Genomic DNA, 17183 nt, shown 5'->3' with positions numbered 1-17183 from the left:
TAGAGAGAGTGAGAATAGAGTGAGTGAGAATAGGGAGAGTGAGATTAGAGAGAGTGAGAATAGAGCGAGAACAGAGAGTGTGAGAATAGAGAGAGTGAGAATAGAGAGAGTGAGACTAGAGAGACTGAGAATAGAGAGAGATTGAGAGTAGAGAGAGTGAGAATAGAGAGAGTGAGAGTCGAGAGAGTGAGAATAGAGATAGTGAGAATAGAGAGAGTGAGAGTAGAGAGAGTGAGAAAAGAGAGTGAGAATAGAGAGAGAGAATAGAGGGAGTGAGAATAGAGAGAGTGAGAATAGAGAGAGTGAGAGTAGAGAGAGTGAGAATAGAGAGAGTGAGAATAGAGAGAGTGAGAATAGAGAGAGTGAGAATAGAGAGAGTGAGAAGGGAGAGAGTGAGAATAGAGAGAGTGAGAATAGGGAGAGTGTGAATAGAGAGAGTGAGAATAGAGAGAGTGAGAACAGAGAGAGTGAGAATAGGGAGAGTGAGAAAAGATTGAGAACAGAGAGAGTGAGAATAGAGAGAGTGAGAATAGAGAGAGTGAGAATAGAGAGAGTGAGAACAGAGAGAGTGAGAATAGGGAGAGTGAGAATAGAGAGAGTGAGAATAGAGTGAGAACAGAGAGAGTGAGAATAGAGGTAGTGAGAATAGAGAGAGTGAGAATTAAGAGAGTGATAATAGAAAGAGTGAGAGTAGAGAGAGTAAGAATAGAGATTGTGAGAATAGAGAGTGAGAATAGAGAGTGAGAATAGAGAGACTGAGAATAGAGAGAGTGAGAATAGAGTGAGTGAGAATGGAGAGAGAATGAGAATAGGGAGAGTGAGAATAGAGCGAGAACAGAGAGAGTGAGAATAGAGAGAGTGAGAATAGAGAGAGTGAGACTTGAGAGACTGAGAATAGAGAGAGACTGAGAGTAGAGAGAGTGAGAATAGAGATAGTGAGAATAGAGAGAGTGAGAGTAGAGAGAGTGAGATCAGAGAGTGAGAATAGAGAGAGAGAATAGAGAGAGTGAGAATAGAGAGAGTGTGAATAGAGAGAGTGAGAGAAGATAGAGTGAGAATAGAGAGAGTGAGAATAGAGTGAGTGAGAATAGAGAGAGAGATAATAGAGAAAGTGAGAAGAGAGAGAGTGAGAATAGAGAGAGTGAGAATAGGGAGAGTGAGAATAGAGAGAGTGAGAATAGAGTAAGAACAGAGACAGTGAGAATAGAGAGAGTGAGAATAGGGAGAGTGAGAAAAGAGTGAGAACAGAGAGAGTGAGAATGGAGAGAGTGAGAATAGAGAGAGTGAGAATAGGGAGAGTGAGAATAGAGAGAGTGAGAATAGAGTGAGAACAGAGACAGTGAGAATAGAGAGAGTGAGAATAGGGAGAGTGGGAATAGTGTGAGAACAGAGAGAGTGAGAATAGAGATAGTGAGAATAGAGAGAGTGAGAATTAAGAGAGTGAGAATAGAAAAAGTGAGAGTAGAGAGAGTGAGAATAGAGATAGTGAGAATAGAGAGTGAGAATGGAGAGACTGAGAACAGAGAGAGTGAGAATAGACAGAGTGAGAATAGACAGAGTGAGAATTGACGGAGTGAGGATAGAGAGAGTGAGAATTGACGGAGTGAGAATGAGAGAGTGAGAGTCGAGATAGTGAGAATTGTGCGAGAACAGAGAGAGTGAGAATAGAGAGAGTGAGAATACAGAGAGTGAGACTAGAGAGACTGAGAATAGAGAGAGATTGAGACTAGAGAGAGTGAGAATTGAGAGAGTGAGAGTCGAGAGAGTGAGAATAGAGATAGTGAGAATAGAGAGAGTGAGAGTAGAGAGAGTGAGAATAGAGAGAGTGAGACTAGAGAGACTGAGAATAGAGAGAGATTGAGAGTAGAGAGAGTGAGAATAGAGAGAGTGAGAGTCGAGAGAGTGAGAATAGAGATAGTGAGAATAGAGAGAGTGAGAGTAGAGAGAGTGAGAAAAGAGAGTGAGAATAGAGAGAGAGAATAGAGGGAGTGAGAATAGAGAGAGTGAGAATAGAGAGAGTGAGAGTAGAGAGAGTGAGAATAGAGAGAGTGAGAATAGAGAGAGTGAGAATAGAGAGAGTGAGAATAGAGAGAGTGAGAATAGAGAGAGTGAGAATAGGGAGAGTGTGAATAGAGAGAGTGAGAATAGAGTAAGAACAGAGACAGTGAGATAGAGAGAGTCAGAATAGGGAGAGTGAGAAAAGATTTAGAACAGAGAGAGTGAGAATAGAGAGAGTGAGAATAGAGAGAGTGAGAATAGAGAGAGTGAGAACAGAGAGAGTGAGAATAGGGAGAGTGAGAATAGAGAGAGTGAGAATAGAGTGAGAACAGAGAGAGTGAGAATAGAGAGAGTGAGAATTAAGAGAGTGAGAATTAAGAGAGTGAGAATAGAAAGAGTGAGAGTAGAGAGTGTGAGAATAGAGATTGTGAGAATAGAGAGTGAGAATAGAGAGTGAGAATAGAGAGACTGAGAATAGAGAGAGTGAGAATAGAGTGAGTGAGAATGGAGAGAGAATGAGAATCGGGAGAGTGAGAATAGAGCGAGAACAGAGAGAGTGAGAATAGAGAGAGTGAGAATAGAGAGAGTGAGACTAGAGAGACTGAGAATAGAGAGAGACTGAGAGTAGAGAGAGTGAGAATAGAGAGAATGAGAGTCGAGAGAGTGAGAATAGAGATAGTGAGAATAGAGAGAGTGAGAGTAGAGAGAGTGAGATCAGAGAGTGAGAATAGAGAGAGAGAATAGAGAGTGAGAATAGAGATAGTGAGAATAGAGAGAGTGAGAGTAGAGAGAGTGAGATCAGAGAGTGAGAATAGAGAGAGAGAATAGAGAGAGTGAGAATAGAGAGAGTGTGAATAGAGAGAGTGAGAGAAGATAGAGTGAGAATAGAGAGAGTGAGAATAGAGTGAGTGAGAATAGAGGGAGAGATAATAGAGAAAGTGAGAATAGGGAGAGTGAGAATAGAGAGAGTGAAAATAGAGTAAGAACAGAGACAGTGAGAATAGAGAGAGTGAGAATAGGGAGAGTGAGAAAAGAGTGAGAACAGAGAGAGTGAGAACAGAGAGAGTGAGAATAGAGAGAGTGAGAATAGAGAGAGTGAGAATAGGGAGAGTGAGAATAGAGAGAGTGAGAATAGAGTGAGAACAGAGACAGTGAGAATAGAGAGAGTGAGAATAGGGAGAGTGGGAATAGTGTGAGAACAGAGAGAGTGAGAATAGAGAAAGTGAGAATAGAGAGAGTGAGAATTAAGAGAGTGAGAATAGAAAAAGTGAGAGTAGAGAGAGTGAGAATAGAGATAGTGAGAATAGAGAGTGAGAATGGAGAGACAGAACAGAGAGAGTGAGAATAGACAGAGTGAGAATAGACAGAGTGAGAATTGACGGAGTGAGGATAGAGAGAGTGAGAATTGACGGAGTGAGAATGAGAGAGTGAGAGTAGAGATAGTGAGAATTGAGCGAGAACAGAGAGAGTGAGAATAGAGAGAGTGAGAATAGAGAGAGTGAGACTAGAGAGACTGAGAATAGAGAGAGATTGAGACTAGAGAGAGTGAGAATAGAGAGAATGAGAGTCGAGAGAGTGAGAATAGAGATAGTGAGAATAGAGAGTGAGAATAGAGAGAGTGAGACTAGAGAGACTGAGAATAGAGAGAGATTGAGACTAGAGAGAGTGAGAATTGAGAGAGTGAGAGTCGAGAGAGTGAGAATAGAGATAGTGAGAATAGAGAGAGTGAGAGTAGAGAGAGTGAGAATAGAGAGAGTGAGACTAGAGAGACTGAGAATAGAGAGAGATTGAGAGTAGAGAGAGTGAGAATAGAGAGAGTGAGAGTCGAGAGAGTGAGAATAGAGATAGTGAGAATAGAGAGAGTGAGAGTAGAGAGAGTGAGAAAAGAGAGTGAGAATAGAGAGAGAGAATAGAGGGAGTGAGAATAGAGAGAGTGAGAATAGAGAGAGTGAGAGTAGAGAGAGTGAGAATAGAGAGAGTGAGAATAGAGAGAGTGAGAATAGAGAGAGTGTGAATAGAGAGAGTGAGAATAGAAATGAGAACAGAGAGAGTGAGAATAGAGAGAGTGAGAATAGAGAGAGTGAGAATAGAGAGAGTGAGAATAGAGAGAGTGAGAACAGAGAGAGTGAGAATAGGGAGAGTGAGAATAGAGAGAGTGAGAATAGAGTGAGAACAGAGAGAGTGAGAAGAGAGAGAGTGAGAATTAAGAGAGTGAGAATTAAGAGAGTGAGAATAGAAAGAGTGAGAGTAGAGAGTGTGAGAATAGAGATTGTGAGAATAGAGAGTGAGAATAGAGAGTGAGAATAGAGAGACTGAGAATAGAGAGAGTGAGAATAGAGTGAGTGAGAATGGAGAGAGAATGAGAATCGGGAGAGTGAGAATAGAGCGAGAACAGAGAGAGTGAGAATAGAGAGAGTGAGAATAGAGAGAGTGAGACTAGAGAGACTGAGAATAGAGAGAGACTGAGAGTAGAGAGAGTGAGAATAGAGAGAATGAGAGTCGAGAGAGTGAGAATAGAGATAGTGAGAATAGAGAGAGTGAGAGTAGAGAGAGTGAGATCAGAGAGTGAGAATAGAGAGAGAGAATAGAGAGAGTGAGAATAGAGAGAGTGTGAATAGAGAGAGTGAGAGAAGATAGAGTGAGAATAGAGAGAGTGAGAATAGAGTGAGTGAGAATAGAGGGAGAGATAATAGAGAAAGTGAGAATAGGGAGAGTGAGAATAGAGAGAGTGAAAATAGAGTAAGAACAGAGACAGTGAGAATAGAGAGAGTGAGAATAGGGAGAGTGAGAAAAGAGTGAGAACAGAGAGAGTGAGAACAGAGAGAGTGAGAATAGAGAGAGTGAGAATAGAGAGAGTGAGAATAGGGAGAGTGAGAATAGAGAGAGTGAGAATAGAGTGAGAACAGAGACAGTGAGAATAGAGAGAGTGAGAATAGGGAGAGTGGGAATAGTGTGAGAACAGAGAGAGTGAGAATAGAGAAAGTGAGAATAGAGAGAGTGAGAATTAAGAGAGTGAGAATAGAAAAAGTGAGAGTAGAGAGAGTGAGAATAGAGATAGTGAGAATAGAGAGTGAGAATGGAGAGACAGAACAGAGAGAGTGAGAATAGACAGAGTGAGAATAGACAGAGTGAGAATTGACGGAGTGAGGATAGAGAGAGTGAGAATTGACGGAGTGAGAATGAGAGAGTGAGAGTAGAGATAGTGAGAATTGAGCGAGAAGAGAGAGAGTGAGAATAGAGAGAGTGAGAATAGAGAGAGTGAGACTAGAGAGACTGAGAATAGAGAGAGATTGAGACTAGAGAGAGTGAGAATAGAGAGAGTGAGAGTCGAGAGAGTGAGAATAGAGATAGTGAGAATAGAGAGAGTGAGAGTAGAGAGAGTGGGAATAGAGTGAGTGAGAGGAGAGAGAGTGAGAATAGAGAGAGAGTGAGAGTAGAGAGAGTGAGAATAGAGTGAGTGAGAAATGAGAGAGTGAGAATAGAGAGAGTGAGAACAGTGAGAGTGTGAATAAAGATAGTGAGAATAGAGAGTGAGAATAGAGAGAGTGAGAATAGAGATAGTGAGAATAGAGAGGGTGAGAATTAAGAGAGTGAGAATAGAAAGAGTGAGAGTCGAGAGATTGAGAATAGAGATAGTGAGAATAGAGAGTGAGAATAGAGAGAGTGAGAGTAGAGAGACTGAGAACAGAGAGAGTGAGAATAGACAGAGTGAGAATAGACAGAGTGAGAAGAGAGAGAGTGAGAATAGAGTGAGTGAGAATAGTGTGAGTGAGATTAGAGAGAGTGAGAATAGAGCGAGAACAGAGTGAGTGAGAATAGAGAGAGTGAGAATAGAGAGAGTGAGACTAGAGAGACTGAGAATAGAGAGTGATTGAGAGTAGAGAGAGTGAGAATAGAGAGAGTGAGAGTTCGAGAGAGTGAGAATAGAGATAGTGAGAATAGAGAGAGTGAGAGTAGAGAGAGTGAGAAAAGAGACTGAGAATAGAGAGAGAGAATAGAGTGAGTGAGAATAGAGAGAGTGAGAATAGAGAGAGTGAGAGTAGAGAGAGTGAGAATAGAGAGAGTGAGAATAGAGAGAGTGAGAATAGAGAGAGTGAGAATAGAGAGAGTGAGAAGAGAGAGAGTGAGAATAGAGAGAGTGAGAATAGAGAGAGTGAGAATAGAGTAAGAAAAGAGACAGTGAGAATAGAGATAGTGAAAATAGAGAGAGTGAGAATTAAGAGAGTGAGAATAGAAAGAGTGAGAGTAGAGAGAGTGAGAATAGAGATAGTGAGAATAGAGAGTGAGAATAGAGAGTGAGAATAGAGAGACTGAGAACAGAGAGAGTGAGAATAGACAGAGTGAGAATAGACAGAGTGAGAATAGGGAGAGTGAGAATCGAGAGAGTGAGAATAGAGTGAGTGAGAATAGGGAAAGTGAGGTTAGAGAGAGTGAGAATAGAGTGAGAACAGAGACAGTGAGAATAGAGAGAGTGAGAATGGAGAGAGAATGAGAATAGGGAGAGTGAGAATAGAGCGAGAACGGAGAGAGTGAGAATAGAGAGAGTGAGAATAGAGAGAGTGAGACTAGAGAGACTGAGAATAGAGAGAGACTGAGAGTAGAGAGAGTGAGAATAGAGAGAATGAGAGTCGAGAGAGTGAGAATAGAGATAGTGAGAATAGAGCGAGTGAGAGTAGAGAGAGTGAGAACAGAGAGTGAGAATGGAGAGAGAGAATAGAGAGAGTGAGAATAGAGAGAGTGAGAATAGAGAGAGTGAGAGAAGATAGAGTGAGAATAGAGAGAGTGAGAATAGAGAGAGTGAGAATAGAGAGAGTGAGAATAGAGAGAGTGAGAAGAGAGAGAGTGAGAATAGAGAGAGTGAGATTAGCGAGAGTGAGAATAGAGAGAGTGAGAATAGAGTAAGAACAGAGACAGTGAGAATAGAGAGAGTGAGAATAGGGAGAGTGAGAAAAGAGTGAGAACAGAGTGAGTGAGGACAGAGAGACTGAGAATAGAGAGAGTGAGAATAGAGAGAGTGAGAATAGAGTGAGAACAGAGACAGTGAGAATAGAGAGAGTGAGAATAGGGACAGTGAAAATAGAGAGAGTGAGAATAGAGAGAGTGAGAGGAGAGAGAGTGAGAATAGAGAGAGTGAGAGTAGAGAGAGTGAGAATATAGATAGTGAGAAATGAGAGAGTGAGAATAGAGAGAGTGAGAACAGTGAGAGTGTGAATAAAGATAGTGAGAATAGAGAGTGAGAATAGAGAGAGTGAGAATAGAGATAGTGAGAATAGAGAGAGTGAAAATTAAGAGAGTGAGAATAGAAAGAGTGAGAGTAGAGAGATTGAGAATAGAGATAGTGAGAATAGAGAGTGAGAATAGAGAGAGTGAGAGTAGAGAGACTGAGAACAGAGAGAGTGAGAATAGACAGAGTGAGAATAGACAGAATGAGAATAGAGAGAGTGAGAATAGAGAGAGTGAGAATAGAGTGAGTGAGAATAGGGAGAGTGAGATTAGGGAGAGTGAGAATAGAGCGAGAACACAGAGAGTTAGAATAGAGAGAATGAGAATAGAGAGAGATTGAGAGTAGAGAGAGTGAGAATAGAGAGAGTGAGAGTCGAGAGAGTGAGAATAGAGATAGTGAGAATAGAGAGAGTGAGAGTAGAGAGAGTGAGAAAAGAGAATGAGAATAGAGAGAGAGAATAGAGGGAGTGAGAATAGAGAGAGTGAGAATAGGGAGAGTGAGAGTAGAGAGAGTGAGAATAGAGAGAGTGAAAATAGAGAGAGTGAGAATAGAGAGAGTGAGAATAGAGAGAGTGAGAAGAGAGAGAGTGAGAATAGAGAGAGTGAGAATAGGGAGAGTGAGAATAGAGTAAGAACAGAGACAGTGAGAATAGAGAGAGTCGGAATAGGGAGAGTGAGAAAAGAGTGAGAACAGAGAGAGAGAGAATAGAGAGAGTGAGAATAGAGAGTGTGCGAATAGAGATAGTGAGAATAGAGAGAGTGAGAATTAAGAGAGTGAGAATAGAAAGAGTGAGAGTAGAGAGACTGAGAACAGACAGAGTGAGAATAGACAGAGCAAGAATAGACAGAGTGAGAATAGGGAGAGTGAGAATCGAGAGAGTGAGAAAAGAGTGAGTGAGAATAGGGAAAGTGAGATGAGAGAGAGTGAGAATAGAGTGAGAACAGAGACAGTGAGAATAGAGAGAGTGAGAATGGAGAGAGAATGAGAATAGGGAGAGTGAGAATAGAGCGAGAACAGAGAGAGTGAGAATAGAGAGAGTGACAATAGAGAGAGTGAGACTAGAGAGAGTGAGAATAGAGAGAGTGAGAAGAGAGAGAGTGAGAACAGAGAGAGTGAGAATAGAGAGAGTGAGAATAGAGAGAGTGAGAACAGGGAGAGTGAGAATAGAGAGAGTGAGAATAGAGTGAGAACAGAGACAGTGAGAATAGAGAGAGTGAGAATAGGGAGAGTGAGAATAGAGTGAGAACAGAGAGAGTGAGAAGAGAGATAGTGAGAATAGAGAGAGTGAGAATTAAGAGAGTGACAATAGAAAGAGTGAGAGTAGAGAGAGTGAGAATAGAGATAGTGAGAATAGAGAGTGAGAATAGAGAGACTGAGAACAGAGAGAGTGAGAAAAGACAGAGTGAGAATAGACAGAGTGAGAATTGACGCAGTGAGAATAGAGAGAGTGGGAATTGACGGAGTGAGAATGAGAGAGTGAGAGTAGAGATAGTGAGAATAGAGAGAGTGAGAGTAGATAGTGTGAGAATAGAGAGAGTGAGAATAGACAGAGTGAAAATAGAGAGAGTGAGAATAGAGAGAGTGAGAGGAGAGAGAGTGAGAATAGAGAGAGTGAGAGAAGAGAGAGTGAGAATAGAGAGAGTGAGAAATGAGAGAGTGAGAATAGAGAGAGTGAGAGCAGTGAGAGTGTGAATAAAGTTAGTGAGAATAAAAAGTGAGAATAGAGAGAGTGAGAATAGAGATAGTGAGAATCGAGAGAGTGAGAATTAAGAGAGTGAGAATAGAAAGAGTGAGAGTAGAGAGATTGAGAATAGAGATAGTGAGAATAGAGAGTGAGAATAGAGAGAGTGAGAGTAGAGAGACTGAGAACAGAGAGAGTGAGAATAGACAGAGTGAGAATAGACAGAGTGAGAATAGAAAGAGTGAGAATAGAGAAAGTGGGAATAGAGTGAGTGAGAATAGGGAGAGTGAGATTAGAGAGAGTGAGAATAGAGCGAGAACAGAGAGAGTGAGAATAGAGAGAGTGAGAATAGAGAGAGTGAGACTAGAGAGACTGAGAATAGAGAGAGATTGAGAGTAGAGAGAGTGAGAATAGAGAGAGTGAGAGTCGAGAGAGTGAAAAAAGAGAGTGAGAATAGAGAGAGAGAATAGAGAGAGTGAGAATAGAGAGAGTGAGAATAGAGAGAGTGAGGGTAGAGAGAGTGAGAATAGAGAGAGTGAGAATAGAGAGAGTGAGAATAGAGAGAGTGAGAAGAGAGAGAGTGAGAATAGAGAGAGTGAGAATAGAGAGAGTGAGAATAGAGAGAGTGAGAATAGAGTAAGAACAGAGACAGTGAGAATAGAGAGAGTCAGAATAGGGAGAGTGAGAAAAGAGTGAGAACAGAGAGAGTGAGAATAGGGAGAGTGAGAATAGAGAGTGTGCGAATAGAGAGAGTGAGAATAGGGAGAGTGAGAATAGAGAGAGTGAGAATAGAGTGAGAACAGAGAGAGTGAGAATAGAGATAGTGAGAATAGAGAGAGTGAGAATTAAGAGAGTGAGAATAGAAAGAGAGAGAGTAGAGAGAGTGAGAATAGAGATAGTGAGAATAGAGAGTGAGAATAGAGAGTGAGAATAGAGAGACTGAGAACAAAGAGAGTGAGAATAGACAGAGTGAGAATAGACTGAGTGAGAATAGGGAGAGTGATATTTGAGAGAGTGAGAATAGAGTGAGAACAGAGACAGTGAGAATAGAGATAGTGAGAATGGAGAGAGAATGAGAATAGGGAGAGGGAGAATAGAGCGAGAACAGAGAGAGTGAGAATAGAGAGAGTGAGAATAGAGAGAGTGAGACAAGAGAGACTGAGAATAGAGAGAGTGAGAATAGAGAGAGTGAGAGTAGAGAGAGTGAGAACAGAGAGTGAGAATAGAGAGTGAGAATAGAGAGAGTGAGAATAGAGAGAGTGAGAATAGAGAGAGTGAGAGTAGAGAGAGTGAGAATAGAGAGAGTGAGAACAGAGAGAGTGAGAATCGAGAGAGTGAGAATAGAGAGAGTGTGAATAGAGAGAGTGAGAAGAGAGAGAGTGAGAATAGAGAGAGTGAGAATAGAGAGAGTGAGAGAAGATAGAGTGAGAATAGAGAGAGTGAGAATAGAGAGAGTGAGAAGAGAGAGAGTGAGAATAGAGAGAGTGAGAATAGGGAGAGTGAGAATAGAGAGAGTGAGAATAGAGTAAGAACGGAGACAGCGAGAATAGAGAGAGTGAGAATAGGGAGAGTGAGAAAAGAGTGAGAACAGAGTGAGTGAGAACAGAGAGAGTGAGAATAGAGAGAGTGAGAATAGAGAGAGTGAGAACAGGGAGAGTGAGAATAGAGAGAGTGAGAATAGAGTGAGAACAGAGACAGTGAGAATAGAGAGAGTGAGAATAGGGAGAGTGAGAATAGAGTGAGAACAGAGAGAGTGAGAATAGAGATAGTGAGAATAGAGAGAGTGAGAATTAAGATGGTGAGAATAGAAAGAGTGAGAGTAGAGAGAGTGAGAATAGAGAAAGTGAGAATAGAGAGTGAGAATAGAGAGACTGAGAACAGAGAGAGTGAGAATAGACAGAGTGAGAATAGACAGTGTGAGAATTGACGGAGTGAGAATAGAGAGAGTGAGAATTGACGGAGTGAGAATGAGAGAGTGAGAGTAGAGATAATGAGAATAGAGAGAGTGAGAGTAGATAGTGTGAGAATAGAGAGAGTGAGAATAGAGAGAGTGAAAATAGAGAGAGTGAGAATAGAGAGAGTGAGAGGAGAGAGATGAGAATAGAGAGAGTGAGAGTAGAGAGAGTGAGAATAGAGAGAGTGAGAAATGAGAGAGTGAGAATAGAGAGTGAGAGCAGTGAGAGTGTGAATAAAGTTAATGAGAATAAAAAGTGAGAATAGAGAGAGTGAGAATAGAGATAGTGAGAATCGAGAGAGTGAGAATTAAGAGAGTGAGAATAGAAAGAGTGAGAGTAAAGAGATTGAGAATAGAGATAGTTAGAATAGAGAGTGAGAATAGAGAGAGTGAGAGTAGAGAGACTGAGAACAGAGAGAGTGAGAATAGACAGAGTGAGAATAGACAGAGTGAGAATAGAAAGAGTGAGAATAGAGAGAGTGGGAATAGCGTGAGTGAGAATAGGGAGATTCAGATTAGAGAGAGTGAGAATAGAGCGAGAACAGAGAGAGCGAGAACAGAGAGAGTTAGAATAGAGAGAGTGAGACTAGAGAGACTGAGAATAGAGAGAGATTGAGACTAGAGAGAGTGAGAAAAGAGAGTGAGAATAGAGAGAGAGAATAGAGAGAGTGAGAATAGAGAGAGTGAGAATAGAGAGAGTGAGGGTAGAGAGAGTGAGAATAGAGAGAGTGAGAATAGAGAGAGTGAGAATAGAGAGAGTGAGAATAGAGAGAGTGAGAAGAGAGAGAGTGAGAATAGAGAGAGTGAGAATGGCGAGAGTGAGAATAGAGAGAGTGAGAATTAAGAGAGTGAGAATAGAAAGAGTGAGAGTAGAGAGACTGAGAACAGACAGAGTGAGAATAGACAGAGCAAGAATAGACAGAGTGAGAATAGGGAGAGTGAGAATCGAGAGAGTGAGAAAAGAGTGAGTGAGAATAGGGAAAGTGAGATGAGAGAGAGTGAGAATAGAGTGAGAACAGAGACAGTGAGAATAGAGAGAGTGAGAATGGAGAGAGAATGAGAATAGGGAGAGTGAGAATAGAGCGAGAACAGAGAGAGTGAGAATAGAGAGAGTGACAATAGAGAGAGTGAGACTAGAGAGAGTGAGAATAGAGAGAGTGAGAAGAGAGAGAGTGAGAACAGAGAGAGTGAGAATAGAGAGAGTGAGAATAGAGAGAGTGAGAACAGGGAGAGTGAGAATAGAGAGAGTGAGAATAGAGTGAGAACAGAGACAGTGAGAATAGAGAGAGTGAGAATAGGGAGAGTGAGAATAGAGTGAGAACAGAGAGAGTGAGAAGAGAGATAGTGAGAATAGAGAGAGTGAGAATTAAGAGAGTGACAATAGAAAGAGTGAGAGTAGAGAGAGTGAGAATAGAGATAGTGAGAATAGAGAGTGAGAATAGAGAGACTGAGAACAGAGAGAGTGAGAAAAGACAGAGTGAGAATAGACAGAGTGAGAATTGACGCAGTGAGAATAGAGAGAGTGAGAATTGACGGAGTGAGAATGAGAGAGTGAGAGTAGAGATAGTGAGAATAGAGAGAGTGAGAGTAGATAGTGTGAGAATAGAGAGAGTGAGAATAGACAGAGTGAAAATAGAGAGAGTGAGAATAGAGAGAGTGAGAGGAGAGAGAGTGAGAATAGAGAGAGTGAGAGAAGAGAGAGTGAGAATAGAGAGAGTGAGAAATGAGAGAGTGAGAATAGAGAGAGTGAGAGCAGTGAGAGTGTGAATAAAGTTAGTGAGAATAAAAAGTGAGAATAGAGAGAGTGAGAATAGAGATAGTGAGAATCGAGAGAGTGAGAATTAAGAGAGTGAGAATAGAAAGAGTGAGAGTAGAGAGATTGAGAATAGAGATAGTGAGAATAGAGAGTGAGAATAGAGAGAGTGAGAGTAGAGAGACTGAGAACAGAGAGAGTGAGAATAGACAGAGTGAGAATAGACAGAGTGAGAATAGAAAGAGTGAGAATAGAGAAAGTGGGAATAGAGTGAGTGAGAATAGGGAGAGTGAGATTAGAGAGAGTGAGAATAGAGCGAGAACAGAGAGAGTGAGAATAGAGAGAGTGAGAATAGAGAGAGTGAGACTAGAGAGACTGAGAATAGAGAGAGATTGAGAGTAGAGAGAGTGAGAATAGAGAGAGTGAGAGTCGAGAGAGTGAAAAAAGAGAGTGAGAATAGAGAGAGAGAATAGAGAGAGTGAGAATAGAGAGAGTGAGAATAGAGAGAGTGAGGGTAGAGAGAGTGAGAATAGAGAGAGTGAGAATAGAGAGAGTGAGAATAGAGAGAGTGAGAAGAGAGAGAGTGAGAATAGAGAGAGTGAGAATAGAGAGAGTGAGAATAGAGAGAGTGAGAATAGAGTAAGAACAGAGACAGTGAGAATAGAGAGAGTCAGAATAGGGAGAGTGAGAAAAGAGTGAGAACAGAGAGAGTGAGAATAGGGAGAGTGAGAATAGAGAGTGTGCGAATAGAGAGAGTGAGAATAGGGAGAGTGAGAATAGAGAGAGTGAGAATAGAGTGAGAACAGAGAGAGTGAGAATAGAGATAGTGAGAATAGAGAGAGTGAGAATTAAGAGAGTGAGAATAGAAAGAGAGAGAGTAGAGAGAGTGAGAATAGAGATAGTGAGAATAGAGAGTGAGAATAGAGAGTGAGAATAGAGAGACTGAGAACAAAGAGAGTGAGAATAGACAGAGTGAGAATAGACTGAGTGAGAATAGGGAGAGTGATATTTGAGAGAGTGAGAATAGAGTGAGAACAGAGACAGTGAGAATAGAGATAGTGAGAATGGAGAGAGAATGAGAATAGGGAGAGGGAGAATAGAGCGAGAACAGAGAGAGTGAGAATAGAGAGAGTGAGAATAGAGAGAGTGAGACAAGAGAGACTGAGAATAGAGAGAGTGAGAATAGAGAGAGTGAGAGTAGAGAGAGTGAGAACAGAGAGTGAGAATAGAGAGTGAGAATAGAGAGAGTGAGAATAGAGAGAGTGAGAATAGAGAGAGTGAGAGTAGAGAGAGTGAGAATAGAGAGAGTGAGAACAGAGAGAGTGAGAATCGAGAGAGTGAGAATAGAGAGAGTGTGAATAGAGAGAGTGAGAAGAGAGAGAGTGAGAATAGAGAGAGTGAGAATAGAGAGAGTGAGAGAAGATAGAGTGAGAATAGAGAGAGTGAGAATAGAGAGAGTGAGAAGAGAGAGAGTGAGAATAGAGAGAGTGAGAATAGGGAGAGTGAGAATAGAGAGAGTGAGAATAGAGTAAGAACGGAGACAGCGAGAATAGAGAGAGTGAGAATAGGGAGAGTGAGAAAAGAGTGAGAACAGAGTGAGTGAGAACAGAGAGAGTGAGAATAGAGAGAGTGAGAATAGAGAGAGTGAGAACAGGGAGAGTGAGAATAGAGAGAGTGAGAATAGAGTGAGAACAGAGACAGTGAGAATAGAGAGAGTGAGAATAGGGAGAGTGAGAATAGAGTGAGAACAGAGAGAGTGAGAATAGAGATAGTGAGAATAGAGAGAGTGAGAATTAAGATGGTGAGAATAGAAAGAGTGAGAGTAGAGAGAGTGAGAATAGAGAAAGTGAGAATAGAGAGTGAGAATAGAGAGACTGAGAACAGAGAGAGTGAGAATAGACAGACTGAGAATAAACAGTGTGAGAATTGACGGAGTGAGAATAGAGAGAGTGAGAATTGACGGAGTGAGAATGAGAGAGTGAGAGTAGAGATAATGAGAATAGAGAGAGTGAGAGTAGATAGTGTGAGAATAGAGAGAGTGAGAATAGAGAGAGTGAAAATAGAGAGAGTGAGAATAGAGAGAGTGAGAGTAGAGAGAGTGAGAATAGAGAGAGTGAGAAATGAGAGAGTGAGAATAGAGAGTGAGAGCAGTGAGAGTGTGAATAAAGTTAATGAGAATAAAAAGTGAGAATAGAGAGAGTGAGAATAGAGATAGTGAGAATCGAGAGAGTGAGAATTAAGAGAGTGAGAATAGAAAGAGTGAGAGTAAAGAGATTGAGAATAGAGATAGTTAGAATAGAGAGTGAGAATAGAGAGAGTGAGAGTAGAGAGACTGAGAACAGAGAGAGTGAGAATAGACAGAGTGAGAATAGACAGAGTGAGAATAGAAAGAGTGAGAATAGAGAGAGTGGGAATAGCGTGAGTGAGAATAGGGAGATTCAGATTAGAGAGAGTGAGAATAGAGCGAGAACAGAGAGAGCGAGAACAGAGAGAGTTAGAATAGAGAGAGTGAGACTAGAGAGACTGAGAATAGAGAGAGATTGAGACTAGAGAGAGTGAGAAAAGAGAGTGAGAATAGAGAGAGAGAATAGAGAGAGTGAGAATAGAGAGAGTGAGAATAGAGAGAGTGAGGGTAGAGAGAGTGAGAATAGAGAGAGTGAGAATAGAGAGAGTGAGAATAGAGAGAGTGAGAATAGAGAGAGTGAGAAGAGAGAGAGTGAGAATAGAGAGAGTGAGAATGGCGAGAGTGAGAATAGAGAGAGTGAGAATAGAGTAAGAACAGAGACAGTGAGAATAGAGAGAGTCAGAATAGGGAGAGTGAGAAAAGAGTGAGAACAGAGAGAGTGAGAATAGAGAGAGTGAGAATAGAGAGAGTGAGAATAGAGAGAGTGAGAATAGGGAGAGTGAGAATAGAGAGAGAGTGAGAATAGAGTGAGAACAGAGAGAGTGAGAATAGAGATAGTGAGAATAGAGAGAGTGCGAATTAAGAGAGTGAGAATAGAAAGAGAGAGAGTAGAGAGAGTGAGAATAGAGATAGTGAGAATAGAGAGTGAGAATAGAGAGTGAGAATAGAGAGACTGAGAACAAAGAGAGTGAGAATAGACAGAGTGAGAATAGACAGAGAGAGAACAGAGAGAGTGAGAATAGAGAGAGTGAGAATAGAGTGAGTGAGAATAGGGAGAGTGAGGTTAGAGAGAGTGAGAATAGAGTGAGAACAGAGACAGTGAGAATAGGGATAGTGAGAATGGAGAGAGAATGAGAATAGGGAGAGTGAGAATAGAGCGAGAACAGAGAGAGTGAGAATAGAGAGAGCGAGAATAGAGAGAGTGAGACAAGAGAGACTGAGAATAGAGAGAGTGAGAGTAGAGAGAGTGAAAATAGAGAGAGTGAGAGTCGAGAGAGTGAGAATAGAAATAGTGAGAATAGAGAGAGTGAGAGTAGAGAGAGCGAGAATAGAGAGACTGAGAGTAGAGAGAGTGAGAATAGAGAGAGTGAGAATAGAGAGAGTGAGAATAGAGAGAGTGAGAGTAGAGAGAGTGAGAATAGAGAGAGTGAGAATAGAGAGAGTGAGAATAGAGAGAGTTAGAATAGAGAGAGTGTGAATAGAGAGAGTGAGAAGAGAGAGAGTGAGAATAGAGAGAGTGAGAATAGGGAGAGTGAGAATAGAGGGAGTGAGAATAGAGTGAGAACAGAGACAGTGAGAATAGAGAGAGTGAGAATAGGGAGAGTGAGAATCGAGTGAGAACAGAGAGAGAGAGAATAGAGAGAGTGAGAATAGAGAGAGTGAGAATAGAGAGAGTGAGATTAGAGAGAGTGAGAATAGAGAGTGAGAATAGAGAGAGTGAGAATAGGGAGAGTGCGATTAGAGAGAGTGAGAATAGAGTGAGAACAGAGACAGTGAGAATAGAGAGAGTGAGAATAGAGACAATGAGAGTAGATAGAGTGAGAATGGAGAGAGTGAGAATAGAGAGAGTGAGAGTAGAGAGAGTGAGAATAGAGAGAGTGAAAATAGAGAGAGTGAGAATAGAGAGTGAGAATAGAGAGAGTGTGAATAGAGAGAGTGAGAAGAGAGAGAGTGAGAATAGAGAGAGTGAGAATAGGGAGAGTGAGAATAGAGAGAGTGAGAATAGAGTGAGAACAGAGACAGTGAAAATAGAGAGAGTGAGAATAGGGAGAGTGAGAAGAGAGTGAGAACAGAGAGAGTGAGAATAGAGAGAGTGAGAATAGAGAGAGTGAGAATAGAGAGAGTGAGAATACGGAGAGTGAGAATAGAGAGAGTGAGAATAGAGTGAGAACAGAGACAGTGAGAATCGAGAGAGTGAGAATAGGGAGAGTGAGAATAGAGTTAGATCAGAGAGAGTGAGAATAGAGAGAGTGGGAATAGGGAGAATGAGAGTCGAGAGAGTGAGAATAGAGAGAGTGAGAATAGAGAGAGTGAGAGTAGAGAGAGTGAGAACAGAGAGTGAGAATAGAGAGAGAGAATAGGGAGAGTGAGAATAGAGAGAGTGAGAGAAGATAGAGTGAGATTAGAGAGAGTGAGTATAGAGAGAGTGAGAATAGAGAGAGTGAGAAT

The sequence above is a fragment of the Mustelus asterias genome, chromosome 20 (genome assembly GCF_964213995.1).
Source record: "Mustelus asterias chromosome 20, sMusAst1.hap1.1, whole genome shotgun sequence".
NCBI classification, from domain to species: domain Eukaryota; kingdom Metazoa; phylum Chordata; class Chondrichthyes; order Carcharhiniformes; family Triakidae; genus Mustelus; species Mustelus asterias.
Note: the sequence above shows the minus strand (reverse complement) of the source record.